Source organism: Hipposideros armiger, unplaced genomic scaffold (genome assembly GCF_001890085.2).
Source record: "Hipposideros armiger isolate ML-2016 unplaced genomic scaffold, ASM189008v1 scaffold_173, whole genome shotgun sequence".
NCBI classification, from domain to species: Eukaryota; Metazoa; Chordata; class Mammalia; order Chiroptera; family Hipposideridae; genus Hipposideros; species Hipposideros armiger.
The window spans coordinates 289,799-308,783 of NW_017731523.1; the positions used below are offsets into that span (position 1 = coordinate 289,799).

The 18,985-nt window shown below is 40.0% G+C and overlaps 1 protein-coding gene across 5 annotated transcripts in view; it reads right to left on the reverse strand.

Moving 5' to 3' along the window:
• Positions 1-18,985, reverse strand: part of GAREM1 (GRB2 associated regulator of MAPK1 subtype 1) — a 195,018-nt gene that overhangs the window by 42,536 nt on the left and 133,497 nt on the right. The window contains exon 1 of one of the 5 annotated variants that reach the window (XM_019652119.1): positions 16,517-16,735. The exons of 2 other annotated variants lie outside the window; for them this stretch is intronic. The gene's annotated coding sequence lies outside the window, so the exon portion shown is untranslated. Of the gene's footprint in view, positions 1-1,357; positions 1,461-1,823; positions 1,991-16,516; positions 16,736-18,985 lie in introns of those variants that run through there. 2 more of the 5 variants (XM_019652121.1, XM_019652122.1) reach the window with 2 other exon arrangements.

Genomic DNA, 18,985 nt, shown 5'->3' on the forward strand with positions numbered 1-18,985 from the left:
GATGCTGAGGGCTCCTGAGCTGCTATAATCTGTGATGCCACTGTGGTACAAGTGTGAAGGCCCGCCACAGAGAGGCTGGGGGTGGGGTGGGGGGTGCGGGGGAGATGGTGAGCCTCCTTCCAATGAATGGACTGCATGGCATCTGCAGCAACATGTGGCTTCCTTCTCTTTATTGCTGTGTATGAAATGCATGACAGTAGACTACACTATTGTGGTATCCGTACTTCGGGGGATTTTTGAAGAACTTTGAACATATTCCTAAAAATGTCAAGGGCCTATTATGTTGTTTATACATTTTCAATATTTATGATACTAATGCTACATTGTAGAGGAGTTGTTTTCAGTTTAGACTAAAAGACCATCTACAATCAAGTCAATGATACAGCGTTTCTTAGCAGTCATTTTCTGAATGCTGTTTACAACATAACACTTGAGCAACTTGAAAAGGAATTAAAAGCTATTCTGAGGCGGATCTCTTAGCATGTGTCTATGGGACATCAGGCAGAAATAGGGAAACTTTCATTCATACTGTCAACACATTTTTTTTTTTTAGCATCTCTTAGGTAGAAGCATTATTGTAGATGTTGGAGATAAAGCAATAAATAGACCAGACAAAAATCTGTCCTCCTGAAGCTTACACTGTAGCGGAAGATAGATGATAAATATAATAAATGAGTAGAGTATATATGTTAGAAGGTGGGATGTACTATTAAAAATAGGGCAGGGTGAGGAACGGAGAGAACATCGGGTGGCCAGAGTAGGTGACCTTTGATGTCGCTGAGAAATGAGTTCTCCAAATTCTATACATTGACAATAGTCTACGCAAAGACCCTCAGGTGGGTGAGGGGTGGTACTTGCTTGGCATGCTGCCAGTGTGGCTGGAGTGGGGCGAGTAAAAGGTAAGAAGGAAGAGAAAGAAAGTCAGAGAGCTAACCGGTGGTCAGGCTGCATGCTGTGAAGAAGGAGGATCTAATCTGTTACAGAAGGATCACGCTGGTTGCCGTGTTGAGAACAGACTGTAAAGGTGCTCGGCACAGAAACAGAGTTAGGGGGCTCCTGCCATCATCCAGGCATGAGATGGCAAGGAGTTTGGAAGCAGTGAGAGCGTTAGGAAGCTGGCCTGAGCAGCTGAAGGCATGGAGGGGTGCGGGTAAGATCAGGAGTTGAGTCTGGACAGGTGAAGTCTGAGATGTCTATTAGACATGCAAATGGAACTATCCCAAAAGCTCTTAAATGGACATGTAAGTGTGGAGGTCAGAAGAAAGGTCTGGCTGGAAATAATAAGTCCAGGAGTCCCATCAGCACATAGATGATATTGAAAGCCATGGCCCTTTAAGGATGATGACTCTGGGCTTACATGTAGACAGAGGAGATGTCTAAGGTTGGAATCCCGGGAGACTGAGACGGGCTGGCCAGGGGAGTGAGAGGAAAATCCAGGAGTGTGTTTCGGAAGCCAGGTGACTCGAGGGCTTCAAGGAGTAGGAGTGAGAGTGACATCAAATGCTGCCGACAGGATGGTGACGTGAGGACTGAGAACTGCTGGATTTGACAGCTTGTATTTACTGGAGAACTCTGATATGAGCACTGGAACAGTTTGGGCCAAAAGCCTGGCTGAATTAGACTTAAGAGAGGCTGACGAAGGAGAACTAGGAATAACAAGAACGTACCCCAGATGACGTTTTGGGGAGTTTTGCTATGAAGGGGAGAAGAGATATGGATTGGTTGCTAAAGGGAGGAAGTGGACTGAGATCCAGGGAGTGTTTTTATTTTCCTTAATATGATGGACGCTGACGGGATGATCAGGAGATGACGAGAAGCATTACTGGAGCAGATCCTTGTGTAGGCAAGGGGGACATCGGAGTGCGGGGCTGGTCTTCACCAGTTCATCTGTGACCAATTCAGTGGCCGCTGTGGGAGCTCCCTTGTATTGCTTCAATATTTCCAGCAAAAGTCTGAAGAAAGGCATCAGTTGAGAATAAGGTTGAGAGAGGAGGTGTTGGAGAGCTAAGGAAAGAGGAAAAGGCTGTCAAAAGTCCAGTGAGAGTGAGTAACATAATATGACTGCTGGATATAGCCATAAGTTCCCACTTGAGGTTCACGGTCATGAACTAAAAGTGAAATCAAATAGTACAGTTTTGTGTTTTTCTCCAGCTACTGTCTGATTCACAGAGGCTGGCACGGACCAGGCAGAGATGTGGATTCAGCCAGGCTGGTGAAATTGCCAAATGGGTGTGAGATGTGAAGGGGACAAGGGAGTCAGGATTCATGCAAAGGAGTGAATATGACGACTGTTCATGGAACTTGAGCTGGACCAACATCTTGGGAGGGAGGGAGAGGAAGAAAAAAGTAGTGGGATTAATGGATGGTAGGTTCTGATGGAGTTGATTTCTCAACTTTGGAGGGAAGGCGCTCAAGAGCCAAAGCACAAGAGAGTGGTCAGAGAACGGCACGCATTGAGTGAGATAAAGGGGGCACGCGGTATTTGGTGATGATGTTGTCTAGCGGGCAAGCGTGGGCGGTAAGGCTGAGGTGGTGAGAAGATGAGGAACTGAGAAGCCATGGCCCTTTAAGGATGATGACTCTGGGCTTACATGTAGACAGAGGAGATGTCTAAGGTTGGAATCCCGGGAGACTGAGACGGGCTGGCCAGGGGAGTGAGAGGCCATTAGAAGGACTGTATATGTAAGCATGGAAACCCCCAAGAATGAGAAGAGAAGTATTGCTGAAAAGATGGTGGTGCTCCAGGAGTGAAAATTATGGAGAAATGAGGGAGGAATCCTAGGCTTGGTAGAGGACTGTAACAACAATTGGGTAGTGGAGGATATAGTCTGATGACAAGAGGTTTAAAGCTGAGAGTTTTTAGGGAGGATTGAAGTGGAATGAATGCTCAAGGTTGCAATGAAGAGCATAGAGACCAATTATACCCCCTCAACTTTGGGGCAAAAAATACAGCTGCCCAGAGAGGGCTGCAGGGAAGCCATGCTTTCAGGAAATATCGGGTTTGGATTTAACAAGAGGAAAGTAATTTCAGAGAAGGGTTTAAGGACGTAGGGATTCTGCTAGTGATGGACCTTGATGGGAGTTTTCACGAGTTAAAGGGTAGGTGATGAAGACAAACTAGAGGACGCACCCAGACATGATATCACAGCTCACATGCCTTTTAGAAGTACATAGAGATGTGAATAATACATTTGAAAATATAGTCAAAATATTAATTACATCATTTCCATAAAAAACCCCAGAATTTGTAAAAAATCAAAAAGATTATGGCGATTCCAATATACGTATTGAAATAAAATCTGCCACCATAACAAATTAAACTTTTCATTTGTCTCTAGTCTACTTAGTCATGTACACATTCTTAATAAATATGATGAACCTATAGTTTTATACTTTGGTTTTTTTCCCCCTGTATTTTCCTGCATTTTAACTATTTTTCTCTTCTTACACAGCTGGTCTAAATTAGACAGATGCCTAGTTTAAGTGCGAACGGTGCACTTACAAGTTTTATGATACTGACAAATTTCTAATCCGTCTGAGCCTTGTTTCCTTGCCTATAGAGTGGGGACACTTCAAAGGGCTGCTGTGAGGATTAGCTGAGATGACTCAGAGTATTTAGCACAAGTCACCATTTAGCAACTCTCAGCGCCCTTTCCTCATTTCGAGATGCAGAGATTTTTTTTTCTCCTTTTGGCTCACATATATTTTATTTTATTTTTATTAGTTTCAGGTGTATGAAACAATATAACAGACATTTACACCCCTCACAAAGTGATAACTCCCCACCCCCAATCTACTACCCCTCTGACATCATATATAGCTGTTACAGTGGTTATCACATTTGCCCCACATTTGTAAGATAACTTTTCTAGAGTGGGATTATTAAATCAAAGGGTATCACACAATTCTTTGCATTTAACATGCATGGCTATATTGCTTTCCAAAATACCTAAATCAATTTATATTTCTGCCAGTAGCCTACATGCATCTTCGTTGGACCACAATCTGCCAGCACTGTGTAGTTTTTTAAATTAGATAATTTAATGGGTATTAAACAGCATCTTTTTCTTGTGTTAATCTGTATCTTGTTGAAGATCAGTGAAGTTAAACAGCTGAATTTTTCTTGTGCAAATAACTGTATAAATATATAATAAGTATATTTGATACAGTCTAAATTTCTCTTAATCTCTGGAGACATATCTCTAAGAGTCTATTGGATATTTATACTTGACCCATTAGCACCAAATTTAACTTGTCTAAACTCAGGCAAGCACACTGCCTCACATGCAATAGGTGACTCATAAATGTTTACTGAACAAAAGACAGAAGATTACTTTAGTCCTGGGATTGGCAAATAATGAAGCAATGTGTTCGTAACTGCAGTTTTTCAAAGTTATAAATAAAAGGTGAGCTAAATTACTATACACAAGGTTTGTTTGTTTATGAACAGCAGATGAATTTTTCAGTTACCAGAGTAAGAAAGCAATGGTACATTATGGGTCTACTTAAAAATCTGAATACTGTACAGAACGGCAAGAAATACTTTTCAGGGGCAAATCCAACCAAAGAAGAGATTCGATAAGCAGTTGAAATTATCTTCCAGGAGGAAACAATCTTTCAGCATCGGGATGTGATACATCAAGGGATAAAAGTAGTTGTTAGTGAGAGTTAAAATTTATAGTCCATTGGGTTGGAATATCCAGAACCATTTGACAGAGACACCAGACTCTTGCCAACATTTCCAATTCTCTGTAATTGTGGTTTATATTTTCTAATTTGGTAGAAGGATAAGGAACGAAATGGCAGATTTGGTACCTGAACACAATTCAAGATGTCTATCATTAAACCAGGTGTAGTTTATGAAAACCTGTCAATTATATCATCTTTCCATTACTGTGAAGTAACTGAATTTTAAATTTGTGATCAATACTTTAGAAAAAAAAATTTAAGATGGGGGATCTGTATGCATCCAAATGCTCATTAAGTGGTCTGCAGATGTTCAACCTTTGAGCTAAGGGATCTCCTGAAAGCTACACGACTAAATTCCATCTCGTCCCTTTGGCCATGCATTCATAGGCCAAGATTGTGTCACTGCATCTGAACACTTCTGTATCAAGTGAGACGTAACCCTGTATAACAGTGCTGTCTAGTAGAAATACAATGCAAGCTACGTATGCAATTATATATTTTCTAATAACCACATTAAAAAAGTAAAAAGAGGTAAAATTAATTTTAACCATGTTCTATTTAAACCGATACATCTAAATTCAATAAAATAATCACTTATGAGATGTTTCACATTCTTTTTTTCACATAAAGCCTTTTAAGTCCTGTGTATGTTTTACACTGTGGTCCACCTCAGTTCACAGCTGCTATGTTACAAGTATTCAACAGCCACACCTGGCTGGTGGTTGCTGTATTAGAAGGTTTGGGTCTACACTGTATCTCCGTGTTCCCTTAACGCTGTGATTGCAGATATTATTCAAGTCCTTAGATCAAGACCAGGTGATAGAGTCCTCTTAGGGCAAAAATGTATCTTCTGACAAAACAGGATGTTTCCTCTCATGAAACAAGAGCTTTGAAACTCTTATACTTTCTTTTTCTTGCCCTGTTTGTCATGATTGCTGGTATTTTGGTTCAAATAATAGAGTCTGGGTTTCTTGATAGAACTACCTCTGTCCCTTTAACACCATTTTTCTTCGCTCCCAATTTGGGGGCTTGTTCTTTAAGTATTCTTTAGTTATTTTTCTATTGTATTTGTAATCTTTTACTATCAGCCGCCTCATATATATTTTGGCTTATGGACCAAATAATCATATTTCGTATGGCTGTGGTGTCAATATTAAGTTGTATAATTCGAAACTTCTCGTCTCACCTGTGTTTGTCATTTGGACAGGAAGACTTCAGAATCACACACACATGGGAGCACTTACAAGAAACTATTCCGAGAACAATGAACATAAACAGAGGGAGGAATAAGAATAAAAATAAAGTTAACAGCTAAATATGACCAAATGTTACAAGTTTTAACATTTGAACATATTGTACATCAGAAAAATAAATTCCTCTCACTCATTCTTTTAACTGTTTATTGAATATCCAAGAGTCAGGTAACTTCACTTTCCTCTTTTCCATATAGTTTCTTTACATTGTCCTGGAAGATTTTAGTTTATACGTTTCTTTGTGTACATATATTATTATTTTACCCATTTTCCTGTCATATGTTACACTATCTAAAACAAATAATTATTTACATTTCTTACACCCCATAAATGCCTTTAAAACCAAAACATATCAAATGTCTTAATGCAATGTTTTAAATACTGGGTCCCAGTATATATTTCAGAGACTGACAAACTTGTTCTGTAAACATTTTAGGTTTTGTGGGCTAAATGGTCTCCATCACAGCTACTCAACTCTGGTGATCAACTCTGGCGATCTATCTCGAAAGCAGCCATTGACAATACATAAACAAATCAGAGCAGCTGTGCTTCCACCAAACTTTATTTACAAAAACAGCCAGCATATCAGGTTTGTCCCTCTGGCCCCGCAGTTTGCTGACATGTCCAGCTGCAAGAAGTGGAAAGGACAGATCAGGGCAGTGACATTAGAAGTGGAAATGACCAGTCCTTACGCTCCAGCACTCCTAAATATTTATACTGAGCTCTCTTGTAAGGTATTTTAAACCACATCCTAATCTGCCCCATGTTCATCTTAGAGTGACAGTTTTTTCCTTTCAGTAGGAGCATGAAATCACAAAGTATAAGCTATAGAAGTGGGCTGTATTAGGAAAATAATGCAAATAACCAGCAAACATGAATGCCCACATTCTCTCACTCTATTTTACAAGACCAAGTTGCTACGACCTTTTCCTTAGCTTCTATTCCTTTATAAAAAGAGCATGACACTCTCAGATGTGTCATCGCGAAGTAGTCTGGGAAGGATGCTGAACTACTGTGTTGCTAGCTCCTCTGTGACGGCTGCAGCCTGGAAGTCCGACCACGTCAGAGTCAAGCCTTGGAGACAATCTAAGAGTTACAAGCCAGTTCCCTGACAAAATGCGGAATCGATTTACATAACACATATTCCCACAACCCCCACACAGAGGAACTAATTTTTTAACAGACCATTTCATGAATAACAGAGTCTTTGTGCCACCAAATAAAAACATTAGCAGATCCTTTGAAACATCTGTTCTGAGATGTTACTGTCAAACTCCGTTCTTGGAGAGGGAGGAAATTGCATTGTCTTTCAACAAGCTTTGATGATCTCAGAAAATGTCTCCACTGTGAGAGCGGTTCCATCTGCAGGACACCGAAACTCCCAGGAACAAATTCAACGCCAGTGACATGCTCGTTGGTGACAGTTTAAATAAATTTAAGGTAATGTTTTAGAAGCAAAGATTGGTACTATATTGCACCGCTTTCGTGATGTGTTTATAAAACTCTATTACATAATGAATATGTTGACAAGAAATAACTGTCATCCGGAAAATATCCATTTGTGTGTGTGTATCTTGCAAAATAATCACAGTGATTTACCTCCAAATGGACATGCATTACACACAGTTAAGAGGCCTGAGTCCTACCTGAGGCGTCTATGCTTCAAGCACCTGTACAATGCTGAAAGAACTATGCTATTAACACTCTTTTTTACTTAGAGGTAAAAGATCACTTGTCAGGAATGAAAAATGGAAACAGATTTTGTTAATTAAGGAAAGAGAGCAACAATGCTGAGACACGTAGAAATAACAGGGTGAGTTAGAAGTGGTCAAATTCAGGTCTGCGGTATTTGTTATTGGCTGGGACGTTACGGTCAATGGTCTGTGGGAAATGAGTTCCATGCTACTGGGAAAGATGGGGCTCCCCATGACTTGTGCTTCCCTGGTCCCCATCTTCGCTGGTAATGAGCACAGCCTGTGGTAAATCTTCTTTTACAGCTATGGTTTTACTGTTTGCTATCCCTTCAGCACAGTGGTCAACTTCATGTGTGTAAATAAAAAGAAACGAAATGAGAGCTGAGGCCTCTCGTATCCATCTGTGAGCCCATAATTCAAGTGAACAACAACAATCTATTGGTGTTTCTCTCATTGCAGGAAGCAGAAAAATGCTGCATAAACCAACGCAAAATGAAGAAACATTAGAGAAAGCAGCAGCAATAAAAATGGCACCAGAGTATCAAAGCAGCCTGAGAATGGCTAAAATGAGCAAAAATGGTTAAGAAAAAGGAACCTCAGAAGGCTGAAAATGGCACGTCCGTGTCTGTGCTATTCAGTGAGGTACCACAAATGGCATAAAGTTGGTGTTTATTTAATAGCAAATGAATGAATGAAGTTTTCTCACTTTTCTTACATCTTTCGGAGACAGGCCGCAACAACATTCAAGTAGATGGTTTCAAGTTAGTTGTGCAAATGAGATACAATCTGGTTCAAATAGCTGAACCTTAAAACCACTGGGCCATTTCCAAATGTGAAGAAATGAACAATTCTCAAGTCATAGAAAAAACAAACCAGTTGCCATTTTTCAGGAAGCAAAGAAGCCTGGACAGGAATCTGTACTTTTACTCAAGATTTAACTTTACGAATACTTTTGTATTTTTTGTATCTTTATATAAGCAGGCAGGCTGTTGTTAAAATGTAAAAGTAGGATTACCAGGTAAAAGATGTGTATCTTGTTATTTTGAACTGCACCAACCAATAATATATTCCCTTTCAAAAAGTTTACATAAATAAATGTTCACTTCCACCAACAATGTATGAAAACTCAAAACTAACACTGTGGGTGTTGGTGAACCCTTAGCTTCCCTTTTCTTGAGTAATGTGAAGAGTTTTAAAGATTACTTAATATATGTTAACTGCCAAAAAATTCTAATAGTACCAGAGGGCACAGGATGAAAAGTAAGTCTCCTTCCCAACCTTGTCCCCAGACCTCCTCTTAGAAACTACCCTGTCATTCTCTCATACATCCAGCGAGAGAGCATTTGATATAGTCTATCTGTACACACAATGCCACTCTTTTCAAAACAAATGGTAGCATTCTGCACAGTTCTTTTGTCATTCCATAAAAATCTGTGTCATTCTTTTAAAGAGCTGCACCATATTTATTGTACACCATGCAAATACTGTGACTACTTTAAGCAGCCCTCTACTGATGGGCACTCAGATTTATTCCAACCTTATGTAGCCATAGTGATGCAGAAGTTAATGTCCTTTTACTGAAGGCTTTGCGTATGTAATGCAAGTACAGGCATACCTCATTTTATTGTGCTTCGCTTTACTGCACTTTACACATGTTGCATGTTTCACAAATTGAAGGCAAGACCCTCCACCAGCAAAAAGATGACGACTTGCTTTACTGTGGTGGTCTGGAACCAAACCCATAATATCTCCGAGGTATGCCTATACATTGGTAGGAAATGACTAAATGTGGAATTGGTGGGCCAAAGGGTAAGTGCATTTGTATTTTTGATAGACATTGCCAAACTAATTTTCATAGTTTATGCTCACTTATACTCCCACCACCAATGTGTTTCCTCATATCTCTCCTAATGGTTTATTGCCAAACTTTTTTTTTTTATTATCATTGCCAATCTGATAGGTGAAAAATAGTTATCTCATTGGAATTTTAATTGCTTTTATTATAAAGGTGGACCTGATTATTTTTATGATAATCAAGCAATTTATATTTCATATTCTGTGAATTTTCTGTTCATTTTTTATTACCAACTTTTGAAATTTCTACTAATTTTAAGCATAACGTAAAAAATAAAAACACAAACTTGAAATACTACAACATAACATTTCCTATTCCAAAATCTGACTCCCTACATCACTTATATTGGGTTGTTGGAAAAGTCATGATGCATTTTTGCAAGGAAAAACATAGAAAAAATACGCCATGACTTTTCCGACAACCCAATAGTTAGTTCCTAAAAATTATGATCTGGTGGTATTGGGGGGGGGTGGGGAGAGGGAAAAGTGGAAGTGGAATTGGGAGAAAAGAAAGGTAAAGAACAAGTTCAGCACACAGACTCAACACATAACCACAGAGAAGAATAAAAATTAAATAAAGCCAAGGAACAGAAAGAAATCATCAACCCCAAAATAATGAATTTAGTCTGTGGGTATTTTTCTCCATCTGAGATTGTATAAAACAAGTGGTCAGACCATTACTTTCAATTCTGAAATTCTACCCTTGGACTTAACTGGATGCAAAACTAAATCATTCTGAGACACATACGCTAACCAGCCAAGCTACTTCACACCATGGAAATGGTTTCCTTATTTTTTGGAAATTGGGAAAATGGCATTTTTCATTGCTTCTGATTGTTTAGTTACTTCTTCAGAATTATCAGAAATTTTCTGGGGCACAATGATCATAAACGTGATGGAAGCTAAAAAGGTTTTAGATTTGAACATGATTGCTAACATGTTACGGTGGAAATTTTGGGGTTATCTTCACCTTTCTTCTCCTATACTTGTTTTCCCATAAGTCTTGCCCTGTCTTTCCTTGAACGCTCTCTGCCCTCAGCACTCACAGCTACTCTTCTGGTTTCGATCCTTATCACTTCTTAATGGTACCACTGCTTCGGATTTTAAGCCCATCTCCATCTCTGCCCTACATAACTTTATTCATCTTAAAACACAACGTGAGTGGATTTCATCTCACTCAAGAACCTAAGTGTTCAATACACATTTGTAGAATAAACAAATAAAGTATAATCGCTGTTCCATTTCTAACTCAAGCCCAGGTGCCTCTGCCTTAGCTTTCAAGTGCCTCCATGATCTGATTCCTCTCTTCTGCAAATGCTGTCCCCACCACCCATGCAACCAACACTCATTCTCTCCCCTTCGCCTGTGCGCATGTTCTTTTTCCAGTGTGTGCAGAACTGTGCATCCTACCAGTGGCGCTCTAAGTTCTGTGCACGACCATCTTATTCTATTTCTTCTCGACTCTCCCAGGTCTCCGGGGGGGACCTCCTCTATTATCTTGGCTTCAGGGACCACCTGGTAAGGTGACAATATAGTAACATTTCCTCCAGCCAGACTGCTCCTGAATTCCACATCAGTCTACCCAAAACCTGCCGCATCTCTCCAACAGCTCCCATAAAGATTTCAAAATTGACATCTGCAAAACAGAGCTCATCTTTTTACTTCTTGAACCAAGCAGCCACCCAAGTCAGAAACTTGGGTGGTCATCCTTGACTCGGCCCTTTCCCTAATCTCTCATGTCCAACTGGTGTCAATTCAACTCCATTCCCTTTCCTGTATCAATCAATTCCTTATCTCCACAACTACAGCAGATTCCCAACCACATCATCTCTCACTGTGGCCAGTTTTCCTAGCTGACTGTTTTGCCCCTTGTCCTCCATTCCAGGAAACAGTCCTTTACACTACTGCTTAACACTAAAACCAACCACATTTTAAATGAAGATAATTTGCAGAGAATTTATTTATAATAGAACTATTGATAATGTTGTGGGTGGGCTGCAGGAGAAACACAGAGATAAACTGGGGATAGTAGAGAGAAGATGTCACCCTCATAGGCCTGAAGGGACAAGGGGAGGGGCTTGTTACTGGAAAAAGAAAGTTATGTAAATAAGGTCACCTTGGGAAGGGGAAATATAGCTGTTCCCCGCTGATTCTTTAAGGGAAGAAGCCAGGAGAATCAAGACCTTGACCTCACTCTCTCTTCCTGCCCATCTCCTGCTGGGATGATTTATTCATTGGCTGAACTCAGTGGAAATCAAAGGGCATGAGTCTGTTGATTTAGCCTATGTACAGCTCAGACTTAGGGTGGAGGCAGAAGAGAATGAATTGGGGATGTGTGCCCTTCTACCCTCTGAGTAAAAGACTTTTATGGCTCTCTACCTCCTATACAGTTTAACTTAATGAATGTACAGGACCTCACTTTTCTCTCATGATGCTAAGACCCACCTAGATCTACCCATGGTGAACTACGCCTCTTCTCATACTGAACTTGCTATCTGGAATGGTTCTTCTCTCTTCCCAGGTTTGGTCAATCCTTGTATCCAGAATCAATTCACTCATCACCTACTCTATAAAAAAAACTTCGTATTTCAGGTATGTAATTGACCACCCTCTTTTATGATTTCATTATCTAGCTATAGATTTTTATCTAAGCATGTACAACAGTTTATTGTCCTTATTTGTTTACACATTTATCTGTGTACGCTAAACAGTAAACTCTTTCAAGAAAGCGAGGGATGTGTCAATCACCTTTTTAATCCCAGTGCCTATACCTTGCAAAACATACACTAGGGTACTTAATAAATGACAGTTGAATGAGAGAGTGAATTTAAGCATCGGATCAAGTCCAGCGTCATGCAAGAAGCTTTCCCTGACAACCTCAGCCTGTGTTGATTGTCACACACACACACACACACACACACACACACACACACACACCCCCACACACACCCCGGGGGTGCCAAAAAAATGTATGTGGACACTTTGGTCGACGTTGCTCAAGCAGTAGTTCACTGTAATCAGAATTGTCTGGACGCTGATGGTAACCACTTTGAGAACCTCTTGTAATTGCAGAAGTCAAACGTGACTTGTAGTCATCTTTTGTTATCGGTATATATTGAGTATTACAATTTTAATACAGTGTTCCTTTCTTAAAATGTGTATATATATATTTGGCACCCTCTGTGTATGAATATATATATATATATATATATATATATATATATATATATATATCTCAAAATCAAATAGTTAGGTAACCAGAAAAGTCATGTAATTTGGTAAAAATGATAAAAAGGTGGAGATGGCAATCTCACAGTTCTAATACCTGCTTATTTCCAGAGGCAGGAAATTTAGGTTTTATATAAACATGTCCAGTTTTTAATGGTTGGCTCAGATGAAACATCTCATTTAACTCAGGGACCACTCTGTATTTCTAAGAGAAAAGGGTGGTCTGACCAATGCTGTGGTTTGATCAAGAGCTTATGACGTCATCCCCTGATCTATGTGAGTGGGTGATGATCTGTCAGTAAACGTCCAAGGAATTTAGGTGGAAAGTCTAGGCTCTCATTCTCCCTTCAGCTCAAACCATGACCTTAAGTGGGAGGCCTCTGTTTACAGCGTTTGGCATAAGCATTATGAGAAGCTCATTTAAGACCCATACTTGACAGCTCTCTGTCTGGATGTATCCTGAGTTTATTTTACTTCTGGCAGGCAAATATATTTAATCTAAAAAATGGTAACAAAGGATGGTAGGTCCTACATGACTCTGAAAGCCAGAAGATGTTCAATGCCAGTCCCGAACAAGAATTAGAAGAGAGAATTACATGGCAAATGATCAGCTTCTTAAGAAAGACACTTGATCAGATGTGGAAAGACAAAACAGAAAAGGGCGACTGAGCCTCTAGCCCGGAGCCATCTCAGGAAGGCTCTGCACAGCCAGCCTGCTTTCATACACACATTACCTCACTCAACACCTACAGAGGTGGGCAGGATTGTTCGAGATTTCACCTAAGAGGAAACTGAAGCTGGCAGAGATTGTGAACTATGCCTTGGGTCGGTAGCAAAGCCAGGATTCTAACTCACGTGCGCTGACTTCAGCTCTACCTTTATTTATGCTGCTTCTCCACAACGTCCATACCTCGCTCTTTAGAATGAAGTCAATAGGGTGAGGACCTGGCTGTGCCTTGTCTGAAAAAGTTATTCAAAACTTAGTAGGAAGAAGGGTCATGTACTATTTATATTTGCAATACATTCTTCTCTGATAGAGTCTGAAAGGCTATTCAGAGTTGTTTTGTTTAATCCCCAGAATGACCCTGGCAGTTGGTTAAATGATAAACTGTGTCTTCATTTAAGTGTAACTTAGGGTGACCGAAGCATGGAAGAAGGTACATGGTGTGACAGAATTCACCCCATTCTGTGGAGTGAAAACCTAGCTACTCTTCTTAATCTCTGGCATTGTAATTAGTTGCCAGAATGAAACAGCTGCTTCTATTAAGGATCAAAAACCTACATTTAAAAAATCCGGGTTCTAAATATGTACAAAAGCAATTTTTCTTGAGGCAGGATCCTTTGGGAGACATATAAAATGATCTATTTATCTATATAAAGAATTAAGAACAGCAAAAATAAAACTTTAGTTTTTATTTGTAGAATTTAAAATCATGTATTACAAAAAGCGAAGAGGAAAAACGGTGAATAGAAAATGGGAAGCAGGGAAGAGCAAATGAGAAGAAAGGGAGATACGAAAAGACATGTAAAAAAAGAAACGGGACATAGACATCTACACAAGAAAAAAACATTACATCCAAATAACCACAATTTCTATCCAGGCGAAGGAAAGGGAGACCACACCAATGCAGATGGACAAACTATGTATGTACACAACGCTGCCAGACTTTAGAGCTATGCTGTCATTTTACAGCTACAGGCAAAAGTAAAGGCATACTGGCTAGAACCAGAGTGGAGGTCTAGGAGTTTTCAGAACCCTGCTTTTGATGATATACGCTTTTCTTTCTTGCCTTATGGAAGCATTTAAAAAAGGAAAAAGAGAGCCAAACTGCATGTCCAACGTGTGGGGAGGGTGAGGAAAACACTGAAGGATTTGAACATTCCACTATTATTTCTCTATTGAAACATGAGCCCACTCTTGGCTGCTTATTTGCTCCCTTTTCCATGGCCCAACAGTCAACTCCCACGCACCAGAGGAGTCACAGAGAAGAGACAAGAATACAAGCAGCTGCTCAAGCTGTGGTTTTCATTAGGAGAAGAAGGGCCTTGATTATAAGGGATTTAGTTTTTAACCTTTGGGACCAAACTGAAGAGATCAAAACTCCATGTACAGAGACACAAATGGTTTCTTAAAGGTCTGATTAGAGCATTCTCTGCATTATCAATGAGAGGTGAGGAGAATAGCCCGGATTGTAATGCCCACCTTGGCTTCATGCATGGACTTGGATATGGGAAGGCTAGCAAAAACACATATAAAAAACCTATTGTATAGGTTCTAATTTGCATTTCTGCAAAGGTTAGGGATACATTTTCACCAAATGCTTTAGCTACAAAAAGCAAGGCAATTGAGCCATCAAAAGACGTGGAGGAACCTTAAATGTATATTACATACTGTGTGATTCCAACCATATGACATTCTGAAAAAGGCAAACTATGGAGACAGTAAAAAGAGCAATGGTTTTCAGGGATGGATAAATAGGTGGAGCGCAAAGGATTTCTAGGGCAGTGAAAATACTCTGGATGAGATGTAATAGTGGACACGTTATCATACATTTGCCCAAACCCACAGAATGTACACCAACCATGAACCCTAAGGTAAACTATAGACTTTGGGTGATCATGATATGTTATTGTAGGTTCATCAATTGTAAGAAATGGATACCGGTAATGAAGGCTATACCTGTGTGGGGGCAAGGGGTATGTGGGGAAATCTCCATACCTTCCCTCTCAATTTTGCTGTGGTCAAACTAAAAAATGTCAACTGTAATTGAAAAATAAAAATTAAGGAAAAAAAAGAAAAGCAAGGCCGCCTCTTGCTACCCTAGCGCAGAGCTAGGGTATGACACCCTCAGAGCCAGGCATGTCTGTTCATGGCTCAGCACAAGGGTTGTGACTTCGGATTCGACATGTGCTCACCGGCTATCATTTTGCCTCCACATCTTCCCACAGCAGGTAAGTGTATAAACTTCTGGAGCTGAATTCCTGGCTTTAACCTCCTATTGTGTAACTCTGGTTAAGTCATAATCATCTACACCTCCGTGTGTCTCCTCGTTCCAGGATACAAGGGCAGTAAAGCCAATGCCAGTTATTGGGATAATTAAACATATATAAAGGGCTCACTTCACACAATAGGTGCCACATGCTAAGGGAGGGCTCAATGAACATCAGAGAGAACTCAAGGGTGACAAAGATAGACTTGTCATTAGTGAAAAGGGTACAACCATGCTATTATTCTGAATTTCTTACTTTTCTTAGGAGAAAAGTGTTCACTCCTTCTGGAAAAACTCCTCCAGAAGAAGAGCCATTCAAAAGTCTTCTAAATCTGACAGTTAAATAAGTGGCACAATTGGGCGTCAGGTAGATGGGAGGAAGAGAGGAGAAAGGTGCGGAAGATGGGGACTTAGGGTGACGCACTGCCACCTGGTTAGAGACCCGGCTCTGGGAAAGATAGTGGAGGGGTACACGTTATCTCTTCTATGACAAGCTGCCTAATGAACCCGCTGCTCAATGAAGAGCAATTCCAGTTAAAACGTCTCATACTCTTAACACATTTGTGACCACAATGACTGGATAAGTCCTAGGCTTCTTAACAATTCGTCAAAACTGCAGTAAAAACGGAAACTCCAGTAAAATAAAAAGGCCCTATCCGACTGAGAGGCCCTCATTCTTGTCAAATATTTCCCTTTGAATTAAAAAAAAATGGAGAAGCAATAGCCATGCTGTTGCTCTGAGACTCAGGGCCCCGTTTTTGTTCAAGTGTTCAGTGAGCGAGCAAGCTTTCCAACAGTAAATACATACCTTTGTCCTCCACTCCAGAGCCAGCCGATGGCTTTCCTCTCCACCCCCTCACAGAAGAACTATCCGCTTTTCCTCAGTCGTTGCTGACAAAATGCCCCTGCTCTCGCCCACTTCTTCCCACAGGCTTCACTTTCATTGACGTGCCTCCACTTTTCTTCACCACAGACCTAGCTTACTGAGCACGCTACCGCCTTTCAGGTTTTGTCCCTAGTCCATGGTAAACAGGCTGGGGTGCAAGCACCGGACTTTGCTCAGTAAAATATTCCATCCACCAAGGGCAGTTATGTAAACAGGGCTGCTGCTGGCAGGAATGCCTGATGGGATAAACAAGGCCGGAGGGAAGAAGTATGCTTCGGGAGCGATGACTTTGTCAGGGCACCGAGATACGTTTCAAAATAAAAATACTCTTGTTTCTGATGTGAGATCAGGCTTTTAATAAGCCTAAACCACTGGGGGAAAGTTAAAAAGAGCAATCAGGATTGTGTCAGCAGTTCTGATGTCTGAAACTGTACTAAGGGGGCTTTCTCATTTTCTGGTTTTACAATTTTCTTTTTTTTAAAATAAAAACCCAAAAATATTTAAAGTGCCAGGGATAGTATAAGACTATTTTAGGAATTTATAACATTTAAGAACCTACGCAGATGCTGAATGAAAATTAGGGTTAATAATCCATCAATTAAATAAAACACGTAATCATCAGAAAATTAGTAGATTTGTACCCATGTTGATGGTTAGTGCTGATACTGGAGTTTATTATTGTCTTCATTAATATTGGTCCATTGGAAGAGGGTTGAAAATGCAGTATTTACTTTGCAAACAAGAGCATATATAGAAAATCCACTATACTAAGGTGATGATAGCTCATAACGAAGAAAACAAGTATCAGTGAAAACAAGCAGGAACTGCAATAACTGGGGCTGGATGCCAGTGACCAATGTGACATGGAAAGAATGACTATGAAGTTAATGGGCTTTGTTTACAATTTTACTATAAAATATATAGTATTGTGACTGGATACTAAATGTCTGAGCCCAAGTTCTTGGTATGAAATGCACAAATGTGCAGGTCAGATATCTGTGTATAAATATAAACACATCCTCACATAGCAAGATATTACTTAAGTTTAATACACATTAATAGCAGGTACTGTGAGTAGTGGATAGGAGCCAAGTTCAGGAGCAGGCAGACCTGGGTGTGAATCTCAGCCCTGTGCTGTAGCAGATATATAATCTTGGGAAAAGGACATCTCTCTGGGCTTCAGTTTCCTCACGTATTAAACAGGGATGGTGATACCTACTTCATGGGATTATTGCAAGGGTTAAATGAGACCAAGTATACGAGGCTGGACAACTAAGTTCGCGAACTCATCCTAGAAAAAGTGCTACGTACCTCATTGCTGAATATCACTATGGTCACCTTTGAAGTACTCCCCTTGGGAAGCTAGGCACTGACACCAGCGCCTAGTCCATCCTTCAAAGCAATTTTGGAACTCTTTTTCTGGAATGGCCATCAGAGTTGTCATTGTATTACCCTTGATGTCCTGAATGTCATCAAAATGTCTTCCTTTCAATATTTCCTTTATCTTCGGGTAAAAAAAAGAAGTCACTGGGGGCCAGATCAGGTGAGTAGAGAGGGTGTTCTAATACAGTTATTTGTTTACTGGCTAAAAACTCCCTCACAGACAGTGCCCTGTGAGCTGGTGCATTGTCGTGATGCAAGAGCCATGAACTGCTGGCGAAAAGTTCAGGTCGTCTAACTTTTTCACTCAGCCTTTTCAGCACTTCCAAATAGCAAACTTGGTTAACTGTTTGTCCAGTTGATACAAATTCACAATGAATAAACCCTCTGATATCATAAAAGGTTGGCAACATTGTTGCATTAAGTTTGTGAACTTAATTGTCACACCTCATATGCAATAATCAGCAAGTTTCAGTGCGTACTACATTAATAGTAAGATACTAATTCATAGTATTAATGCTATTGTTTTATTATCAGAATTCAGTAACAGAATTAAAAATAAAGGCTGAACCAATTTTTCCTCCCTATTTTAGGTATTAGTCAAAATAATAAAACAATTGAAAGAATATTTATGTAATTACTACTCTGGTCAAGGCAGTGTGCAAAAGGTGCTGAAGATATTTCAGGTACTCAGCAAAAGAGAAAGCTCCGCATTTCTTTCTCTTTCATGCGCATACAGGTTTGAGTTTCTCCAATGCCTATCCAGTTTCTAAGGTGTCAATGATACAGGGTGGGACATTTATTTGGTGTGCTCTGTAAATAAGTCTTAAATCCAAAATAATTGGACAGTTGATAAATCGAATCACTAAAAGATCAAGTGGGATGGGACCTGAATGCATGCTGGCGGATATACCGGCGGCGTATAAGACGACTGGGCGTATAAGACGACCCCCTAACATTTCCACTCAAAATACAGAGTTTGTTATATACTCGCCGTATAAGACTACCCCC